Source organism: Drosophila obscura, unplaced genomic scaffold, assembly GCF_018151105.1.
Source record: "Drosophila obscura isolate BZ-5 IFL unplaced genomic scaffold, ASM1815110v1 contig_170, whole genome shotgun sequence".
Classification (NCBI taxonomy): domain Eukaryota; kingdom Metazoa; phylum Arthropoda; class Insecta; order Diptera; family Drosophilidae; genus Drosophila; species Drosophila obscura.
In genome coordinates, this window is record NW_024542758.1 from 991,812 (window position 1) to 1,014,291 (window position 22,480).

Below are 22,480 nucleotides of genomic sequence, written 5' to 3' on the forward strand. Positions count from 1 at the left end.
CTCTGGCTGTAGTTTGTCCAACTACATGGTGTAGAGCCATGGATCGCCGTTGATTTGGGTGCTAATTGTGGCCCTCTTCGGCTTGGTTTAACTGCGCTAATTGAACTACTTCTGCCAGCCCAGCTTCGGAATGCCCCTGAAAGGTGTTTATTGAGGCGAAGTTTTTGGAGATTTACGATTGCCACACAACCACACACACACACACACACAGACACAGACACAGAAGATGTGATTGCTTGGAATCGACTACGCTTCATGCTGGAATGGATGCCATAAGGCTGCCATTTTTGCTGCTTTTCGAGTGTCTTTGAGCGGCTAATCGAGAGGGATTTGTGCACGGGAATAACACATATTCAAGGGGTTCATGGGGTTCATGGGAAGTTAGAATATGCGCGTATGTACTAAGGGGCTAGCAAAGACTATAAAATTCCAAGAATTGCATCAGGAACAGATTCCATTTCAGCTGAATCGGTTCCCGGAATCCCACAACAATATACACAGGTGCCGAATGGATTAATGGGGCATTTCGAAAATGTATTCCCTTGCTTTTGGTATTCTCAGTCATTCTTAAAGTTCGTCTATAAATGCCGATTAAATCCGACTGCCTTTTGCGTGCTGGATTCAACGCAATGAATATTGCAATAGCATTTCTATTAGTGTTTGGTCCATCTTGGCCCCTTGTGGCTGTCACAAAACCCTCATTCCAATCTGACACACATTTCCGCCGCAAAGCGGTTGTGGGTTGTGTCTCTTCATCCGCCCCCTAATTACCTCTGGAGAGTGTCCAAAAATCTGCGGCCGCTTTGGCACCATAGGGTGGGGTGGGGTGGGGATATGGACGGGGGACGGGTACTGTGGTTTGGCTTCGCGGTTCACACTGTTTAGACACTGGATTCAGGGTATCCGCAGCGGTGTTCACCGTTAAATGAAGCAAGTGCACACAAAGCCCAAGGGGATGGGAGATGGGGGGGATATAGTGGCAGTGGGTGGGGCAGTGAGTGGGTTGGCGGTGACACGAGCGATGGGCCATATTAAAGGATTTTGTACTTAACGCCATGTTGAGCAGCAGCAACAGCAGCAACAGCAGCAACAGCAGCACATCGCATCCCAAGGTGAAACAAGCAGAAACAAGCAGCATATTGATAAAAATAGTCATTAAAAAAAAGGGTTGTTGTTGTTGTTCATGTTCGCGTGCCACGCCCGCTCCTTCCACTGCCCTGCACTGACAACCTTTGTGCTCTTATAAATACATTTTAATTTAGCTTTGTGCATTGAAACATATTTAAATTAAGGAGCAGCCGCTTGTAAAATGCGCCCCACACACACACACACACACACACACACACACGTCCGTGCACCCACATGAGCAGAGCTGAGCCAAGCTGAGAGAAGAGTTTTTCTCCCCGTTGCTGGCTGGCGTTTACCATTTTTCCAATAGGGGTTTTGTCATTGTCCAATGGGCAACGCCTCCGAACAGCACTGGACTGGACTGGACTTATTTGCGCTGCCAAGCGTGCTCAATTGTGAGAGGCACCCGATTGTTCTCCGGTCCGGAGTCCAGCCTCCGGAGTCCGGCCTCCGGAGTGCCGGCGTTGGTTGTCCAGCCGCGTCGCCCGCCTGTCATCCGTTCGATAAAATTAAAACGTCTGCTCATGTGAGCGTATGCCGCCCGGACCAAAGTTGGCTTCTTTGTTTATCGACTTGGCTATGTCCTGCCATGCCATGTCCTTCGCTCCACTTCCTTTTCAGCTCATTTGGCAGCTCGCTTGGGCTGCGTTACCAGCTCTGAAGCGTCAGTGGATGTATGACCAGTGTATGACCTCATCTCCATATGCTGGATGGAGTCGTTAGGCATCATCTTAGCAGCAACTTTCCCCTGAATAATCTGTACAAAAGAAGAAAGCGAATTTCGATATTCCAAAGGGGAAGCTTTTCTCCACAACTCCTCTTCCTTAAAAACGATCATCTGCCATTTAATTCCATTTTATTTCGCATACATTTCCAATTTATTTCCAATAAAGTTAACTACCAGTCTCTGATAGGTCACTCTTTATTCGACTATTTTTCCTTCTCCTCTGTCTCTCTTTGTCTCTGTGGACGTGGCCACAAGTTTCCTTGTTCCTTGCTTTGCCCTTTGTAATTTGCATCAGCATCGAGAATGGGATGGGGGATGGGCGATGTGCCCAGGAGCTGATGAATTTACAAGCCATTTTTTATGGCAACAATTTTGCCAACTCTTCACTTCACTTATTTATCGATAATTGGAAACTGCGGCAGCCAACAATAACGGTGGCTAAAAGAGAGAGAGAGAGCAAGAATGAGATGATTTGCATATGGCACTCATTGACCACATTATCGGATAGCTTCTGGCCCCTGGATGCGCCCCCCGCTCTGTGGCCACTCTGACGGTGGTCCGGTTTGATACTCTCTGATTCATTGGCCCCAACAATGCGAGTCTGAAAATGTCATTATTTCGCTAGCAAGGAAGGAAGGAAGGCAGGAAGGAAGGAAGGAAGGCAGGAACGAGGAGGGAGCAGCTTGCAACAATTCCTCACTCGTGACAATAAACTCGGGAGCCCCACTGCTGGGGTTTGGCCGTGTCCGTGGCTGCTGCACTTTTCTGATAAGCGTTGATTCCACGTGCCGCTGCCGCCACTGTTCCCCTCGCCTGTGGGGCACATTGTGTTGCATCGTCTGGCTGGCTAATGAGTTGCTAATTAGACTTGTATGTGTGTGTGTGTGTGTGGGAGTGTGGGGGTGTGGGGGTGTGGGTGAGTGCTTAAAAGTGGCTTTAAATGATAGCGTGTTGCCTGATGGCGGGGTTCGAGTTGCAATTAGATGACGTGCGACTATGCTCCTGCTCCTGCTCCTGCCCCAGCAGCACACAGCATTCGATGAGTCACGGCCATGTCTTGGCTAAAACCGGCAGCTGTACGCTTTAAAAGGTGCTTCAGCAATTAGTTTGGTATGCAGGCACTCGAAGGCCTCATCATTGGTTCTGGTTATCTGGTTCTGGTTCTGGCTATGATGACCACTCAATGCAACAAGCCACTTGATTATCAGGCCAATGCTTGATTTCCCATCAAGTGCAGTAGCACTGGCTCTACCTCCCTCTCTGGCTGTCCTTGTCTCAAGGCAACTTTCACTCAACCACAGGCTGCTGGCAGGGCCAAAACTAAGCCAAGTGAAAGCCCTACCCACCTACCTACCCACCTACCTACCCACCTACCTACCCATCAGCCATAAGCCCCAATGCCATTTAAAGCGCTTTTTTTTTGTGTTTGCCCCCCCCACTGAAGATTTTTCTACGAGTACGAGTACGCTGCATAATCGTATCATAATCATAATTATAATCCTTTCAAATCGTGTAATTAAAATGTGTGCATATAATGCTTTCAATTATGAATGGAGGAGTGGAAAGCAAGAGAATGCGAATGGGAATCCTAAATGAGGGGGGGAATAGGAAATGTTATTTACATGTCTCTCTCTCTCTCTCTCCCTCTCTCTCTGTATGCCTCTCTCTGCCCACAACCCACACCACACTGATGAAGATAAATTGAAATTTCATTAAGAAAGTTGTGTTATAGGGAGCAGGATGGCATACATATATGTACATATGAAGCATTTCCAGCAGCATACAGCATTTCCACCACTGTCCTCACTCTCTTTCACACTCTCTGACTGGCAGTCTTCGTGTCACTTCAAAATTGAAATGTGTAATGGCTGACTTGTGTGTGCCTGTAGTGTGTGTGTGTGTAGGCGCACTTCAGCGACTTAATTGTGTCGCGTTAACGTCAAACACATGCAACAAACATGAGCAAACAAATGCCTTTCCGTGTGCATATGTCTGTATGCCTCTACTACGACTGTGTTTACTGTATCTGTGTGTGTGTGTGTGTCAGGACACCGTGTTGACAGATTCAACCACCCAAACAAAAAAGCCCGCTCCATCATGCCCACACCCCTTGGCCACCATCGGCCCCTAACATACAAAGCCACTCTTTTATTTTATAGAAGAAGCAGCAGCAGAAAAAAAAACACGGTCCCATACAAACAGACACTCACTCAAGCGGCAAAACATACATACATACTGCACACATCCGTTATAGCCACACACCCCAACACCCACATCCACATCCAGCTTTTGTTTCGGAACACGGGCATCAGCCTCCAGCCCATTGCCACCTGTCATAAATTTGCATGCGCGCAAAAGGTTGAGCACCATAAAACATATTTTCCTTAAACGAAATAAGGCGTTGACGAAATACCCTTTTAAATTCAGCTGCTGCTGCTGCTGCTACACTCTATCTGTTGATATCTGAAAAATATCAGCGATCAAATCAACCAATTAACTAACAATAAAAGAACATTAGAATTCGTGGCCCTCTTCCCAGCGAAATGCCACTTTCTGCTGCTTCATCCGCCTGGCAAATTCAATGTATACGCCAGAGGAACATCATATGGGGGTAAGGCAATGACTGGAACATTTTGGATAGGCAATACAAATGAGTATCGCATAAAAGCAGCTGTTCCCCACACACAAACACACACGTACACCTACACTCAGACAGAGTGAGAGTCAGAGTCAGAGTCAGACGAGAGCTTATGCATAATAGACATACATATGTACTCCGCTACTCTACAGCAGGTGTATGTACATACGAGTATGTGAGAGGCTGGGAAAATCCATTTCCATAACCTGACTCGGAGCTTGGACGCCGACCGATTGTGACAATGCTAAAAATGCCGCGAGAATATGGAAAATGTTCAATCAGGCCCTGTGCACTGGCCAATCGGTGTGCATTGTCTGAAGGAAATTGAATTTTCAAATTGGACAAAAGTATATCTGCTGCTGGTCTGTCTTTGGCATATGGCATATGATGACGTGACGTGGCTGTTGGCTGTTGGCTGTTGGCTGCTGGCTGCTGATGAGTTTTAAGCCTTCGAGTGCTAATCAAAAGCTGACTGGGCAATCAATTAAGAGTCCCCAGTTCTCTTTTAATGCATGCTTCTTTCATTCCCTTTTTGATGGGTCCAGCCTGTTGCTTGTCCTCCATCTATGCGACAGAAAGAACAGAGACGCATAGAGAGGGAAGTACAAAAAGAAGCAGAAGCAGAAGCCGTTTGCAGCTCAAATCCACCTACCTCCTTCTTGCCCCCAATCTTCGTACGCTGTCTGTCTCCGAGGCAAGGCCTGCTGCGGCCAGTTGACAGTTTCATTAGTTGGTTTACATGGACATGCAGGGGCGTTGCTGTAGCGGGGCTGGGGAGTGGGGGTTTGTTTGCATTGTATCGCCATGTCGTGCAGGATATTGGCTGGCATTCTCTCTGCTTGTGGATGGGGGGCTGCACATACTCGATGTGGGTGGACGTGTTGGACTGCTGTTGGTAATGGCATTGGTCTGTTGTCTTGTCTTGCTGTGGCATACACCGGAAGTCCACTGATAAGTTTAGTTGACATGGAGCTCACTCTCGCCCTCTCCCCCCTCCCTCAACACCCAACCAACATCAAAAGTTTAACCAGCTGAAAGCTTTCCATAAGTTGATATAAATCTTAACTTCTTCACAAAGCTGTCTGTCGCTCGCTTTGTGTGTGTAAACCAAACTATAGCAAAAGTTTGATGAAATATTAATGGACCTGCCGAGGCTAATCCTGTCGCAACCGGCAAACTGTCCCCACTTTTAACCCGTTCCTTTGAATGGGGGGGCGACAAATACCACAAACAATCATTGGCAATCGCCCGATTCCAATCCCCAAAACCCTTACACAATCGAACACGTCTAACGCACAGCAGACACAATATTTTCATTTCGTTTTTGCTCACGAGCGTTCGCTCTGCTGACCCATAAAAAACGGCTGCCCAAAAGTGGAGTACCCTGCACGTCCGAGAGCGCCACAGCCATCTGTTGACCAAGAAGGTATCCATGCAAAATTGAACAGGCTCTCCCGGCTACTGGCTCCTGGCTGTCAGATGCAGCTACCTGAAGGCGTGGACCGAACATCACCAAGGACCAGCACTGGGCCAACACACAGCATCCCATTGTTCTTCACCCCACCCCCCGCCTTCTCTTTCGTCCTCCGTCCCTCTGCATATGCATGAGCTTTTGCTGTGGGCTTGGCTAGGCAAACACGCAAATGTAGTCTCTGTGCATGTCCAGGCCACTGCCGCCTGACCTGTCCTGGCCTGACCCTCGCCTGGGCCTTCTCCCCTGTGTGTGTGTGTGTGCCATGGCCATCATCGAGAGAACCGTTTGCCTGTGTGTGTTTTGTGTGTATATGTATGTTTGCTTGTGCCTATAAAAGTGAACGGAAGTTAATACGTTTACCGTTTGATTCTACCCTTCAGCAGGCTGGGTGTGACGGACAATGCATAGAATAATTCTTCAGAAAATGCCATTCAATATGGTTTCACATTTCTTAGATTTCCGATTGCTGCTGCTGCTGCTGCTACTGCATCGTAATCTATTAGAATAGCAGATTATTTGCAAGTCCGTACTCCAATCAGTCAATGCTGTGCTCACTTTTATTGCTTTAAACACAGTTTACATTTAAGTCGAGTCTGGCTTGAAGCGTACAGTTAAGGGCAACAGCCAAGGATGATCGAATACTGCCATATTTTTGTAATAATGTTTTAAAATTAGTGTTTATTTCTTTTTTAAATATTTATATTCGGGGTTTCGTGAGCTGGTTCCGACCCCCTCCCTTTATCACACATTTTTTTTGGTTTTAAAACCCGAAAAAGTTTCTTTTTAGAAAGTGATTTTAAGATTTATTATTTATTTATGATTTATTATATTTATTTTAAGAGAATTTCATGCTTGCTCAAAATATCCCTTTCGCTGGATAAATCATGCCGTGATGTTAAAAGAAGAATACAAGTTTTCAACTGGAAAATCGTATATTAAAAAAAATATCCCTGATTTTGTATAGAATGTTGAGTGGAGAGGGCATCAAACAGTCGAACAATCAGCACCCACCTATGGCTAACCATATAGGCATCTCTGTCTAGCGCTGGGCTTGTGCCCAGGTGGCGCCACCATCTACATTGTTTCACCCTGGCGCCTGCCGTTATTTTTGGTCCTTGTCGTTGTTTTTGGCAGCCGCACACAGGACCCAGGACCCAAAATTGAATTGCGTTAATACGCTTATGGCATATACGATTATGGAGAATGGCGAATGGTGAATGGAGAAACGGGATACGGGCTACGGGATACAGGACAAGGAGGGACGCGCCGGGCCGGAACCGGGGGAGGCTGTAATAAATGGCCAGAATAAAAATGCATATGAAAATCTATAATAAAAATAGGCATCAAATGGAGATTAAGTGCAGGCCAGCCAGGCACTTGGGACTGCCAGGTGGGCGAGTATGTACATATGTATGTATGTATGTATTTATGTATGTGTGCACAATGAGATTCCCGGTCGGACTCCAAGGGATACCTGGCTTATACAACATTTATGTGTGCACAAACATGGCCGTAATTGTTATGCTGGGTTTATGGAACTGTCCTGGGTCGATTCCCCTTTTGCTCCATTTGTTTATTCCGTTTATGGAGTGCCAGAGTGGCTCGAATATACATACATAATTACTGGAAATTATAATGGCCGTATAGAGCAGCTTTCCTGCCATATAGTGTACCGACTTTCTTTCGCCGTGTCCTGCCTTTTTTTTCTGTGAGACTTTCAATTCTGCTCTGGCATTCGGTTTAAGCCAAATGAATCCGACTTGTTCATTGTCGTTGTCGTTCCTGGTAGAAATTGCATTATTATGTACGAGATGTACGAGTATTAGTTTCCCTACCCCCCCGGAACCATCCATTTGCTGGCACCTGCTCCGGCTCCAGCTCCGGAGCTTCTGCTGCAGCTTCGCCTTCGAATTCGACTCTGACTTGAGCTGCCAGCTCCTTTGACATTTTCTTAATACACTAAAAGCCAACGTCATAGTTCAGAGTCGAGCGGCACTTAGACAACGGCAACGGCAACTGCAACTGCAGCAACCGCCACTCCTGCCCACTTCCACTTCCACTTCCTGCCATGCAGCCAACCAGCCATTGCTTCTTCCATTCCTCTTATCTGCTCGTAAGTATTTTTTCTTATAATATTTCCACTTTGATTCAATTTCTTAATACCTTTAAGTTAACATCCGCTTTGGCAGGGACCTTCTTGCTCCACAGCGAAGACTTCCTGCGGTGCGCAGAGAGAGAGAGAGAGACAGAGAGAAGGGGAGAAAAGCGGAGGCTTCCTGTGAGCGAGAGAAGAGAGTACTTTGGCATTATCCTTGCAATCAGCGTAACAGCGTAAATCACACACCCATTCGCAGAGCCAGGATACACTCGAGCGAGAACTATTAGAACAGTTGACACACAGAGAGAAAGATAGCGAGCGAGAGAGAGAGAGACATTCCGGAGACGGAGCAGCGACAGCGAAAGAGACACAACTAAAAATGGCATCGGGAAATGATGCTCGCCCAGTTTGGAGCATCCTTTTGTATTATGGATGTCACTGTAACACGCCCAGCAAACACTGCACACGCAGGACACACAGTCCCCTCTACTCACTACCCTACCCTACCTCTCATAGTACTCGCACTTGTCCATCACCATCATCAGCATCGTAGTCCTCCTGGCTCTGCTTTGCACTCCCTTTTGCCTTCTCATTCTCGTGCTTGTGCTTGTGCTTTTGGTCCGGACACCGCGTCGTCCGCATCGTCGCCACACTGACGGATATTCCGGTGCTTGTGTCAAACGCTTGTCATTTTGTACTCTGCCACACGCCCCACCCCCACACCTCCTCCGACAATCTCTATACTCACACAGTGCCTGGCATCACTGTTCTCCCCCGTCCCGCTTTTATCGGCTTAAAATGCGAAAACTGCAAATAAATACGCTAAAGTTGTTCTAGTCGGAGGAGCACTTCTCCTGGCACTGCTGCTAAATTATTTACTTGGTTTTTATTTGACGTTAAACGTTCGGGACGATTTCAAGCTTCGATTGTCCAAGTGTGCACGGCAGTGTACACCGCGAGAAATGGACCCAGAAAACGGCTTCCTTTGGACATTCTGCTGCTGCTGTTGCTTCAATCGCTTCGCTCAGTGGCCGTGTATAAGCTTTAGATACAAAAAAACGCGTGCGAGATACAATTCTGATCGTTAGCTCAATGGCTCGTGCCATTTGCTATCCTGGGAATCCCCCACACACACACTCATAAGCCCCAGCAAAATCCCCCGCCGTAACAGTAGTTGGCCATGTTCATTTCGTGTGCGTCGTTTCGTTCCGTTCCGTTGCGAGTGCTGTCCAAATAATGGCTGGCATCCCATCTAGCCATCCATCGCTTGGAAGAGATGGAAGTCTCGCCTGTGTTTGAGTATACATATGTACATACTTGTACGTATAGCCCGGCAGGAAGATGATGCAGACTAGATGAAAGCTCCCCAATTTTGGGAGACTTGTTTGACTTTGTGTGTCGAAGTGGAAGTGGAATATCCAGGGCTGAAAGTTCTTTGTTTGTTATCGATAAATATTAATTTATCCATCGATTGTTGGGAATAGCACCCGCACCTCTCTCTTCCCTTCCGCAAATCAAGATCTGACATGTCCTGCAGCAAACCGTCTAACACCCACCCTACCGACTCCCCCTCGCCCAAAACGCTTTTCCGCGCGGCATGTGTCGGCGTTTGACACATTTCATTTAAAGTTTTTTGCTTTGTTCCTACCCCTTGTGGCTATCTACCGCTTGCCACCCGCGGGTGCCCCTGCCCATTGTCCACTCAAATGTGAAAAATCTATCGAGTTTGCATTCAATTTGACTAGTTTTTTGTTTTGGATCGTTTTCCCAGCCACGTGCGATGGTCCATGCGAATTTTCCACCACAAAACGGATGCTGAGGATGCGGCGAGGGCTAAGCAAACACAGCAGGAAGCTGTCGGCAAGGGGTTAAGGCGAGATAATTAGTTACTTTGTGTCCTTGTGGTTGCTGTCCCTTTTCTATCCTTTGCTCTACTCATCTCCCACCATCAACCATTTCTCCAGCTCCAGCTCCTACTCCTGCTCCTGCTCCAGCTCCACTTCTATCTCCATTTTTGTCTGTTGAAGCGGATTTGTAGTGCTCGGCGCGTGCCTTAGTCCAGTTGAGGCCCAGAATGGAGTTGCAGGAGCACGAACAAGGGTTAAGGGCACAGTGGCAAAAGGGAGGTGTGCAAGCATTTGGTTTCTGTCTGTCTCGTCCTGGTATTTGTATTGGTTGAGTGTATTTGCTGATGCTCTCTACGGTCTGTAGGGTTAATTGAATTTGCTTTTGAGGTTCCTTTCTATCAGGGGGATAACCATCAGAATGGTGGCAGCACGGGCACGGGCACGGGGTGTGGGTGGGCGGGTTGATTCTGGTTTTTGCCACATATAAAACTGATTTATAAATATTCATGAGCTGACCTCACAATTGATTGCCAAAAGGCGTAGGCACAAAAATTCAACAGAGAAATCTTTTCTCATGAAAGAATTTTGAATACGATTGACTGCAGTGAAATGTAGGCATGTCTACAAGCTGCTAAGGCATGCCAAAATATGATCAATTCACTGGGAAGACTATGAAGTGTGTAGGAAATCAGTAGACAAAGAATAGGGACAGCTGTAGGTGCATTTCAATTGGTTCAAAATTAATGTTCTGTATGGACAAAAGATGCATTTATAATGTATACTTTCCGACATTAGATATCTAACATATTATTAATTCTACCAACCTTTTCTAATGGTACTCGTAGCAATCGTTTCTTACTTAATTTCAATTAAAAACACCTTTAATTATACTGAAATTTATTATTTATTCCATTGATTTCAAAATGAATTTTCTATCACATTTTCCATGGATATTCTCTCTGTCCATCTGTCATTTATCAGTTCAGTTTTTGTTGTGCAGAAAAATGTATATAAATTGATATCAAATAATGTGTTTAAATATTTGTTTTTAATTGAACTCTTAATCTGTCCAAGGCCAGTGGGGCGTGAAGACAAGTCAAACAAATTTGCATAAACCAGGCAACAAAATGCGAATGCTGCAAATATATTTACTCGTAGAAACTACAACGAAAACCACAACGGATATTATCCCTCTTTAGGGGTTTCGGTTTTTCCTTTTTTTGTATTTTTTTTTTTGTATTTTGACTTTCCTGCTTTTGGGGTTAAAAACTTTTTAGTTGCCTTTTTGGTCTTTTACAGCATTTTCAACTTGCTGCTCGCCAAGTTTATTTTTTTGTCGGTTGTGTGTATACAATTTTGTGGCAAATTAAATACACAAACGAAGCGTGCCACACACACACACGCACACTCCAGCACTTATTTTCCATGCGAATCCTGAGCGCAGCAAAGTATGCAACACAACTGTCGGCCTCGCGCTTTGCGTGTGGCACATTTAAAGCTTTATAGACGGGGAGGAGAAGGATGAGGTAGGAGGATGGACGATGAAGGAGGAACCGTTGCTTTAATGGGAGGTGCGTGTGTGGAAAGTCTGTGTGGAAATTAATGGGGGCTCGGGGTGCTGGTGCTTGGAAGTTGCTGTGAACATGTGGTGAAACATTTTAGCGAATTATGGTCTGAGCAGTCAATCAAGGAAATGTTGGAATTGAATAAAGGAAGGTCCTGGAGGAAGGAGTGCGGAGAGGTTGTGGTTTACCGAAATGATTAATGGACATTACTATGTAGATGATATATTTATATTTCCACTGATCTCTAAGATGACAAAGATTCGTAATTGTATCTGACTTAAGGCATAGATACAGCAAATTGTAGACAAAATATGCACTGGCATATATTATTTCTATGTTGAATCAATTATCCTTTAATCGTTTCTTTTTTGTATCGCTTTTTATTAATATCCATCTTCCTTTCCATCTTTCTTTCCCACAGACCCACAATCCATCGAATAATTTGTACTTGCAAAGTGAGTAACATTTGGAATTACCCAAGCTACCCAATAACTAGGATAGAAATATTCCCATAACCAATTGTTTGCTTGGAAATCAATTAGGGCATTCCAAGGTCTATGCTTTTCCTGCTGAATCTGTATCATCTGTTAGGGGAATTCATCTGCTCTAGCTACCTCTACTTCATCTTTTTGTGGCGTCGTGGCTTTCTCTCTTTGACAGACACAAAAGTTTTGCCTTCAATTTAGTTAATTAACAGGCTCACATGTAGACGCACACATGTACCAGGACCTGTGCAGGCTCCTGTTTCTGCTTTCGTTTCTTATCGCATTATCATCCTTCTCTGTCGTTGCCTGTGGGGACCATTTAACTGTTCTTAAGTTCCTTGCCCCCACTCATCCCTCTGAAAACTTTTGTTCACGCACTATTCAACACTTTTATTTCCATTTTTTTGCGTGCGTATGCGTTTGCCTTTTGGGTTGTCAAGGCGAAAAGTTGAGGTCTTTTGGCTTTTGGACTTCTTTTTTGGCTTATCAATACTTTGACTAAGTTCCAGCACACACAGCAGACATAAGGAACTTGTCCTGTCCGAGCCAAGTCCTGGCCAGACCTGCTCATATTATATTTTAAGAGATAGGCAAAACATTAAGCGGATTAGTTTTCCTGGTTCGTCTGGGCTCTGCATTCGCATTGAGGCAAAGGAAAAGCAGCTTCAAAGAGACGAAGGAGACCGAAGTTCAGGTGGGTCAGAGACCATTAGTTGTGTGTCGTCTGAGTCCCCTCCTTTGGAGGGAGCACGGGGAACGGGGGGGCAGCTGCAGCTCGAGCTAGTTATAAATTGTTGGCTATTAGTTAAATGAACTTGCCGCTTTCTTGGCCCGCCTCCGCCTCTGCCTCTGAGCACGGCTTTGGCCATTTCAGTTAGCAACCACTAAGCCACTGAAAGAGGCTCACTCAAATAGATTTACATTTAAATGCTAAGAACCCAAGAACTTAAAGCTTATGCAAGGTGAATGCCATCTACCGAACAGCATTTCTGTAGGTGGGCTGTGAGTTTGTGGTGTGGTGGAGATAATAATTACAATTAAATAGAAAGAATAATAAATAGTTAGCAAATTATAATTCGAGAAAATGTAAGATACATTTATAACCATTTTCATTGGAATATGTCTATGGAATATATGCATACATCTTTTTCTGTACTATCATTACCTGCTGTAACTCCTAGTTTCCACCTCGGTAACTTATTTAAATGTTGTACCACGATTCGAAAAAATTTTGCTTGTTCTACGTTCCATCCCCCGTCTATCTTTTTGCACCTCTATATTTGGCCCTCAATCGTTTATTTAAATTGTACATTTTTACATCTGTTCTTGGCTAATTTCTTAACATTCTACCATTTTCTCTAAGCCCTCTAAGCCTCTCTGAACCCTTTCTATTACTCTAGTTCTAAAAGTAATTTCCTTCCTTTTTCCTGATTCTGATTATCCCTAACTTATGCACTTCCCTTCTATTCACTTTCTATCCACCTTCATCCTAAAATTTCAATCTCTCTCCTCTTGGGCATCATCTTTTCTCCCACCCAGAAAAAACAATCTCCAATAATGTTTATGAATTGAAATTTAAATTGATTATGTGATCCGATAGACAGCACGATTTGCATAATCCCAATGGATAATGAGTGGATGATGTAGTTGATTTAGGGACTTCCTTCCCAGAGTGGGGTATGGGATGGTGAGGCGGCAGGATAGGACGAAGAAGCACTCTAAATCGATGGCAATCGATGGTTATATTGAAAATTTTAGCCACATTTCATGACAATTAGAGTTCATTCAATATTTAAGCGACCTAATTTTCCGCTTTACAGCTATGAGGCTACTCCCACACAGCTCCGCTGCAAGCGCCACTCTCATAGAAAATTATTTGTGTTTGTGGGTTATGTCAAATTTTTTTTCACGTGGATTTTATTTTTCTTTTTTTTCGGTTTTCAGTTATGGAAATGCAATTAATTTTTTATCAGGTGAGAGAGTGCCAGAGTGGGTCAGGGGGTACAGGTGGGAATGAAAGGGATAACACACCCACACGCAGGCAAATGAGATTAACAATAATTTAATTAAAACTCTGGGGCTTAATGCATTTCACTTGTAACAGGATGAGGATGCTTCTGCGATGGCAGTGCCACTCGCCGGCGCTTGTCCACTTGCTGAGCATCAGGTTCATCTTCTCCAAGGGTACATTTTTGTTGTTGTCTGAATTTTTTTTTCCACCTGAAATGAAATTTAATTAAGTTTTGCACTTATCGTTTTTACAAACACACACTCGAACACTCGACGAACAAAGGCCGAGTGCCACAACTCTTTCTCTCTGTGAATGCCACGCCCACCATTGACCGAAGTCCCTCCCAACCTTTTATGGTATTTTTACACAGTAGTTTTGCGGATTTTTCCAGCAGTTTTTGTATGCAAAAACTTTTGTACTTTTGGTCTTCCTTTTATTTTCATTCAATTAATTGACTTTTGTGTTTGTTGCTCAGATACCTTTACGCCTGCAACACACAGATACAAAAATATTTATTTAAAAATAGACACGAGTATAAATTTTTACATATATCTATGTATGTATGTACATATAGCTCGGAGGGTTGTGGAAGGTTTGTGGAAGCGAAAACCTCCTCTGTTTCGGGCAAGAATTTGCACATTATTTAACACTTTTTGCACTATTTTAATCGGATTTATGCATTCTGCTTATGTGTGGAAAATTCCTTCCACTTGCTTCGGCTTTTTCTCAGCTTTTCTCTCTTTCTATTATATAATTTGAATTATTGTAGTTCCTTGTTTTACATTTTGTTTGTGCTTGAATAAATGCAAGCTAAGCCAAAGATTTCCTCAGGTTGTGTAGACCAAAAAGCAATTCAGAGTAGGTTAATTCCCTTGGAGAATCATCAAAAAACTAGGAAATATATTTCTTGTTAAACGTGCGTTAGAGAAATTTGTAATATTATTCAGCTTAAATATTTAATAGTCAAAAGCAAAGACATTTTTCCTTAGCCGTTCCATGGAATCCTCAAGTTTCAAACAAAAATTATCTTAGCGGAAACAGCAAAAGTAAAACATTTTTGATTATTTCTGAAATTGTGGCCCCATTTAAATCCACCCATAGAACCCTCAAAAGAAACTCACAAAGAATCCTTCGTAGAACCCGTGAAATCACTTACATTTAAATAGTTTTAACCTACCTTGGCTTTTTGAATGTTTTTTAATTAACTATTTAAATTACTGAATATACTCGCATTTTCTAGATTCAGGAAATTTCTTTGATTATACGAATCAGAAGATTGTACAACAATTTTACCCAATCCTAGCTATAATTGCATTTATTTTTCTCCATTTCCACATTCTGTTGAATTTTCGTTGCCATTTTAATTTGAGCTTTCCCCAAAAGAGCTCTTCCCCTCAGCCTGCTATCACCACCTTCTACCGATTCTACCCGTTCTACCTCTTCCATTATTTGTTCATATTTGATGTGTTCCAAGGAAAACCTTTGGCTTTCGGTATTTGCTGCAATTTTAAACTAATTCGGCCCCGAATGACCTTCAGAGCGATGGGTGAAAAGTGGAGGGGAAGTCCAACTGCAGTTTGAATCTAATTGGAAATTCGTTTTTCCATTTTTGTTTTGTTTTTCTGTTAGTTGTATTTTAATGAACTACAAATATTTGTGTGTAATCCTTTTGTTGTTGCTGTTTTTCCTGTTATTTGTCGTATTATTAATTACATAATTTAATTTGAACCCAATTTACCGTTATGTTTTAATCCCACTCATTAATTTGCATTCTACGTGTTGGTGGGCGGGTGAGTGAGCGAAAGGGAGGCGGTACGAGTACGTGTGCGCAATGCAATTCCTGTTAACCTTTTAAGCCCACGCAATACGAGAATATTACTGCTCCCCCAAGGCAATAACTACGCTCCATATATTATCAGGAAATTGTTTCATAATAAAAAAAAAATATGCGGTAAACATGAGACGTGCAGATCTGAATTTTAAAATATATATTCATTCATATCTATAAGCCAAATTATGTCCTTAACCGAAAAACCACCTCTAATCGGATAAACATATTTTTCTTGCTGATATACATATATTGAGAGTTAATTTTCCAATTAAGTAAATGTTAAAACCTTTCCTGTTTTCCACGGGGGCATCTGACGCACATCTGGCTTTACCTTAATAATTTACGGTATAATAAAAATTAAAATATATGTCGTTAAACGAGATTGGTCCAATTTTCTGGGATAGTTATTTTTAGATAGTTGAATTGTTAGAGAGACTTTGTGCAGAAAATTTGATCAAGAATCAAGAATAAAAATACCAAATAAGATTAACTTTTGCTTAATTTGATAGGTTTTCACATCCACGTTAATGAGATCCTTATATTGTCTGAAAATTCATCAGTTACGGAGGTTACGAAGCTGCTTGTAGGTATACTTTACCGTCACATAAATTTAATTTAAAAATTTTAAATTAAAAAAAAATTGGGTGCATTACTGTTAAGGTACACTTAAAGATGCTAGCTAGCAGCACTGTTAGGTGAAAAGTACTCAGAATCAAACCAGAAAAACACAACTCATTCACTCACACTAAGAGGAACTAACACTCATATGTTAATGCTCAAAATGCGCAAAACCATGCGCATTTGGCGGTGCAAGGGAGACAACCATAGTCTGCCAACACAAAAGAACGCGCAACAAAAACAAATACCGCTCTCAGAAAATGTTAGCGTGATTGAGTGAGTGCAAGAGCCGAATCCAATAAATAATTCTTCCACCGTGTTCTATTAAAATGAGTGTTTCCGTAATGTTAAGTGCTTAACATGAGTTGGATGCTTCTCAAAATCATGGTATATTAACAAATGGGGTGGATTTTACGTTGGGGATTTTTCGCTCTCAATTCGTGGAGAGTTTTCAAAATTTTCTCTCAATTCGTCGAGAGTTTGCAAAATTTGCTCTCTTTTCAGAGGTGAAGAGAGCGCTTTCGTGGTGACTTTTCGTGGTGTGAGCAACATGTATCTTACGGGAACGCGTATGGAATGAAGATTCATTGATGCGTCATTCCAAAAACGTATCAAAATATCGATACTATCGATAGTGGCTCACAATTGAAACGCAGAAATGAGTCCGGAGAGCGTTTTGAGTGCTCTCTTTCGACTGGGTCATGGCAAGGTATAGCCCCCGTATTAAAACGGCAAAACTTTTTACACACCTCACCCTGCCATCTGATCAACAATATGCCTTGATGGGTTCCAAAATCATGGTATATTAACAATTGGGGTGGATTTTACCTTGGGCCCCTATTTTTCTCGGCCGTTTTTGCCTGTTGTCCGTACCCTTTTTCTCAGCAATTTCCCAGCGGGGAAATTTTAAAAGCTGCTTCTAAAGTTAGGCAAAGAGGAAATTTATAGCGCAAAAAAAAAATTATTTCACACAGAGCGGTTGTGTAGCGGACATTTTGAATTCACAATTCAGATAAAATACACTTTTGAATTGAGCGGTTGCTGCGCCTCCGGTTTTCGTTCAGAGTGAAGTAAAATCTAAAGAGCCAAGTGAAAAGTGAGCAAGTTTCGTAATAGCAATTAAAAGTAATATCCAAGTTAAAAACGGCAAATTTAAAGTGTGCGAACGAGCAGAAAAGGAAAGCAAGCGAGAAAGAGTGCAAAGGCGGCAATTCACTCACACACACAAACACACCAGTACACACATCAAAGAGAGCCACAAACAAAACGAAATTGTTACTAAAAAAAAAACGTAGTGTTCTCCAAGCAGCGGCAAAAAAACAACACAAAAACGTGAGCTCAAACTTTGATTACTTTTACTTTAATGACTTTGCCGCGTGCGTTTTTCTTCCAATGTGTTTGTGTTTGATTAACAACAAATTAAGCATAATTTAAGCGTTCTCTTAGTCTCAGCTCGCCCTTCCGCCCTCGCTCTGTCTCTTTCTTCGCCTCTTCTCTTATTCCTTGTATTCTTACCCCAACCGGCAAAAAAAAAGCCGTCGCGTGTTTGTTGCTGTCGTCTGTCTGCTTGCCTGGGTGTGTGAGTGTGTTTCTTAATGTACGTGTGTGTGTGTATACAGTTTTTTTTTACATTTTGTGCAGCAAATAATAATGGAAGCAGCAGCAGCACACAGCATCCACAAGATCCAACACCATCCACAAGGGCCGCCGCCTCCAAGCCCCACGCCGCTCCAAATTGATTTTTGTATGCTGGCGGCAGCTCTGTCGTTATTTTTTCAGTTATTTTCTTATTTGCCTTCTCACGTTTTGTTGCCTGTTGTTATTGTTAATTCCTTTTGAAAGGGCGCAGTGAAGAGATCGAGGGATGGATACCGTGTGAATCATTAACCGTGTTAAAACCACAATTACTGATAACCATTTTTTGTCAACTGCCTGTTGTACTACTCTTATCAGACATTCGATTTTGGTTTTTTTCAGAATGAACCTTAATAGTAACTAAGTGCATAGTGCTAAAATGCTCTCTGTATACCCTACCATACCAAAACGCGTCTCATTTACGCGCGTCTTTGCCGCCGCTGCTCTCCCTTTCTCTCTCTTGCTCTCTAGAATTGAGCGCAAGTCGCTCTTTATGCTCAATTGTTCAATTGCAGACAAACTGGCTCTGAATGCATGAGTGTGTGTGTGTGTGCGGCGACGTTTAGTGTTGTAAAGCGACGCCCAGTTGGATTTATAATTTCTAATTGGCGGTGCGCGCAATTTTTGTTTCCCTCTTTCTGCCCCTCTTTTGTTGTTTTGAATTCCCGAATCAATTTTTGGCAATTTTCCTCTTTGCGGCTTAAACAAGGCGTTGACAAGGGTGTGGGACCGGCGCTTGTGTGCTTCCTTTGAATGTGTTGATGCATATATGTACCTTCATCCCAATAAGAAATTTAATTGTGATTACTTTTCAAGGCGCAAAAACCGATGTCTCGTCCGCTGCCGCTGCCTCTGTCGCTGCTTCGATGCACTTGAGCAGCAGCGGCGCTGGAAGACGACAGATTTTAATTTTGCGCTCTCTTTGTGGGACACGTCTACGACTGTTCACTCTCTCTATATCTCTCTCGTTGGCTTTGTTATTGTTACGGCATATCATTCATGGTTGACCTGAGAGTGTGGGAGGGGGAGGGAAGTGCAGTTAGTTTCATTCACGTATTTATTATTCATCAGGTACTGCAAAGCCAATTAGAATCCATTACGCAACTAATATTTGCTGTGAATTCTACCCGACTAGTCTTCTCTTTCTTTTAGCAGCTATTTCTAAAAACCACAACTGTTTTTTGCGGTTTTTTTGTGAATGATATCAGACTGATTTATTTATCGCTCAATCTCTCAGAGTGTTCTTCTCTCCTTTTCCTCTTTGAATGATCTTTACTCTCTGTGAATGGTGTGAATGAAAACCCTCTAGTGGTCTCGCTCAATCTCGGCTTGCTCTTCTTGCTCCCACCCCCCCATTTCTCATTTCATGTTTGGGCTTTATGTTGCATTTCCTTTTCGTGTACATTTTTCGCACTCTGCCTATTTTGTTCATGTGCTTTGTCGCCAGCGACGTCGCCGTTGCTCCGTCTCCTCAGTCGTCAACGTCATCAAAGTTTTGCCATGCCTTTTGCTTTGTTGTTGCTGCTTTTGTGCTTTCTGTGTGCATTTTCTTTGCTATTTCTCATTTACTTTGCTCTGTCGCTTCGCTCATTCCTCTTCCTATTGCCTCCGCTTCGTTTCGTTTCGTTCCGTTCGTTCTGCTGCGTTGGATTTCAACCTGTCATGAGAGAGAGGTGGGTGGCTGGCAAAGGGGGTGTCTATCAGTGTGTGTGTGTGCGTTTGTATGTGCAGATTGAGGTCTGTACTTTGTTGCACTTTCTTGCCTCTGTCTGCCTCTGCCTGCATTTTCTAACTGGTTGGACTAGGATTCCAGCGTCGCTAAGTCGTCGTCGTCGCCGTCGCCAGCGTCAGCGTCGTCTGTAGGCCGTTGACTGCATTGAGTGGCGTCTTCGTCTCACCCGCTCTCCTCTTATCGTTGACCCTGCACGCCACTTATTGCAATTCTCTTCTTCACCGCCATCTTCTGCTTCTGCTTATGCCGCCGCCGCCGCCGCTGCTGGGGCTGTTGTTGTTGCCGGTGGTGCAGTCCATGCACTGCATTTCTTTTGCTTCGAAGCCCCACCAGAGCCAAAAGCACTCAACCCGTTTTGCTGGGAGAAAGGGGGGAGACAGTACAGTGCACACACGCTAAGCAGTGATTGGAATTATGGATACCATGAGGTGGAGAGAGAGGGGGTATGCATGAGCGAGCGAGAGTGAGGATATTCTTGAATATCAGCACCAGCATCGTTTTCTGTTTCCTTTCTTGAGATACTATTTTTGAGATAATATGTCACACAGAAAGAAGCAGGTATCGAAAGGGTATTCTAGATATTGTTTCGCTTTGCTAGACTTCTGTTTGAGTCTCTACTGTCGTTGCAAAAGTGGTCATAGGCTTTTCTGTAGAGCTTTTGGCTCTGGTTCTGCTGGCTTTTGGCTTCTGGTGGTGGTGCTGCTGCTGCTGACTGCCTTGCCACTTAACCGCTTTTCCGTCTTTTGTCATTTCACACTCTCCTTGGGGGCAGCAGGGTAATAGGGGTAGAGGCAACCACCTGACCTGCCAACCAATTGGCGTATGCCACCAAATGTCATTTAACCCACACCCTAACCGCCCAACCGGCTCGGGTGGGTTTGGCTGGCTGAAATATTGTATGCAAGGGAAATGTAATCATTATTGATTTTGTTTGGGGCCTCTGCTGGAACTCGAGCGAGTGAGAAATGGATCCCCGAGTCTCTGGTCTGTGGGCCTATTCTGGCGGCTTCTGTGTTCTGTGGGCACCACTCTCGCACACATTAGTATGTTAGATTATCCAAGGCTTTTCCTTCTGCTGAGGCTGCTTAAATATGCAAAAGCGCTGGCGAATCCTTCTGGGAGAAACCAGCAGGCAGCAGTCAGTATTCGGTAGGCAGTGCCTTTTAGGGGGGCGGGTGTTGCACATCCACACACACATTAGAAATTTAACAGGTTAATGTCCAAAGTCGTAAACGAGACCATTTATTTATGGCCACATTCTGTATAGCCTCCCTGTGCCTGCTTTCCTGGTTCTCCTAATTTTCATGAAATATATGGAGACCCCCTGCAGCCCCCCACACACTCCCACTCCCTTCGCTCCCGTTGAGTGGTGTGTGTGTATGTGTGTGCGTGTCCTGAACATAAAAATCTCTGGGACCTTGAAGGGCTTTGATAATGACTGCGCGTTCCTTTCTCTCCCTCTCTCTCTCTCTCTGCCACCCCCTTTTGGCTGTGGCAGCATAAGCTTTATGTTGTCGAGCTACGTTTTTTGGGGGTTGGAGATACTCTTTCGTGTGCTCTTTGCGACTCCTCTTTGCTTTTTTTCTCCAGTTTCGGGCCAGCTGTCGGATTTGTCAAAGGAGTGAAGGACTCCTCGGCCGACTCTTGGGGCAGCTCTTGTATGTGGCAGGAAGTTACTTTTGACGGGGAAGCGTGAGGAGGAATGGTGTGGTTGAGAGTAAAACGTATCTGGATTGACGGGGGGAATACATGTATCTGTGAGGAATGAAGGTTGAAAAGCACAAAAAAAAAGAGAGCTAAAAATGCAAGTATCTTTTGTGGGCAACAGGGTATTTAATATGCGGAAGGAGTATCTGTAAGGTACATTTTAAAAGCGCTTTTTACTGCTGCAATATATGATATTTAAATGAACGTTGAATAATTATCTTTTGGGGTTGAGATGAGGATGTGTTTTTTTTTAATTTATCTTGTCCCTTTTGCTTCTTAAATGTATCTACTGTTGGTGAATTCTGCTTAATCACTGCTGAAAAGTATCTCAGATATCTTTTACTTGTTAAGTGCATCTGCTAATCAAAAGATAATCGTTAGAACGGGTTGCATATCATTTAGTAGTCCAGTCTAAGCCGTATCCAATGTTTATCCAGACGCAGCTACTTTGCTCCATGAAATATGACTGTCAACTCATGCAAAATACACCCGTCATTTGACCAAGGAAGTATTTATCAATTCTAAAACTGATTCAAGTATCTAGTCAATCCGCAATCCTAAAATATGCGCAATCTGAACTCATTGAATCTTTCAACCAGTTTGATTTGCATCTCAAAATGTATCTGCAATGTGAGGGGGAACCAGTTCTACTATGCGACCGAAAAAGAAACATGTGAAATTTAATAAGTTCCGACAGATACACAGATATACTGGCAGGAAAAGTCAGATGACTTGGGAGAATGCATCTACGGAATGTAATGTGTGTGAGCGGACATAATTTGTGCTAATCAAAAACGCATCTACAGAATGCATCATCTATCCATCCAGCATCTATCCAGCAGCAGAGATACTTGCAGACAATCCATCCATCCAGTGGCATGACCATTTCTAGGAATTTCGTAGGCTGTTACTTTTTTTGTTTTGTTTTGCTAATTACCACACTACAACAAAGCCTCCATGGATGTGCAAACATCGTTGAAGCAA

At 43.5% G+C, this 22,480-nt stretch overlaps 1 protein-coding gene across 23 annotated transcripts in view; it reads left to right on the forward strand.

The window, feature by feature from the left end:
• The window catches only part of LOC111070546 (poly(rC)-binding protein 3), an 83,058-nt gene that overhangs the window by 15,923 nt on the left and 44,655 nt on the right, over positions 1 to 22,480 (forward strand). For 20 of the 23 annotated variants that reach the window (XM_022361170.2, XM_022361172.2, XM_022361173.2 and 17 more), the window contains exon 2: positions 11,899 to 11,932. The exons of 1 other annotated variant lie outside the window; for it this stretch is intronic. The gene's annotated coding sequence lies outside the window, so the exon portion shown is untranslated. Of the gene's footprint in view, positions 1 to 11,898; positions 11,933 to 17,372; positions 17,519 to 17,715; positions 17,755 to 22,480 lie in introns of those variants that run through there. 2 more of the 23 variants (XM_022361164.2, XM_022361163.2) reach the window with 2 other exon arrangements.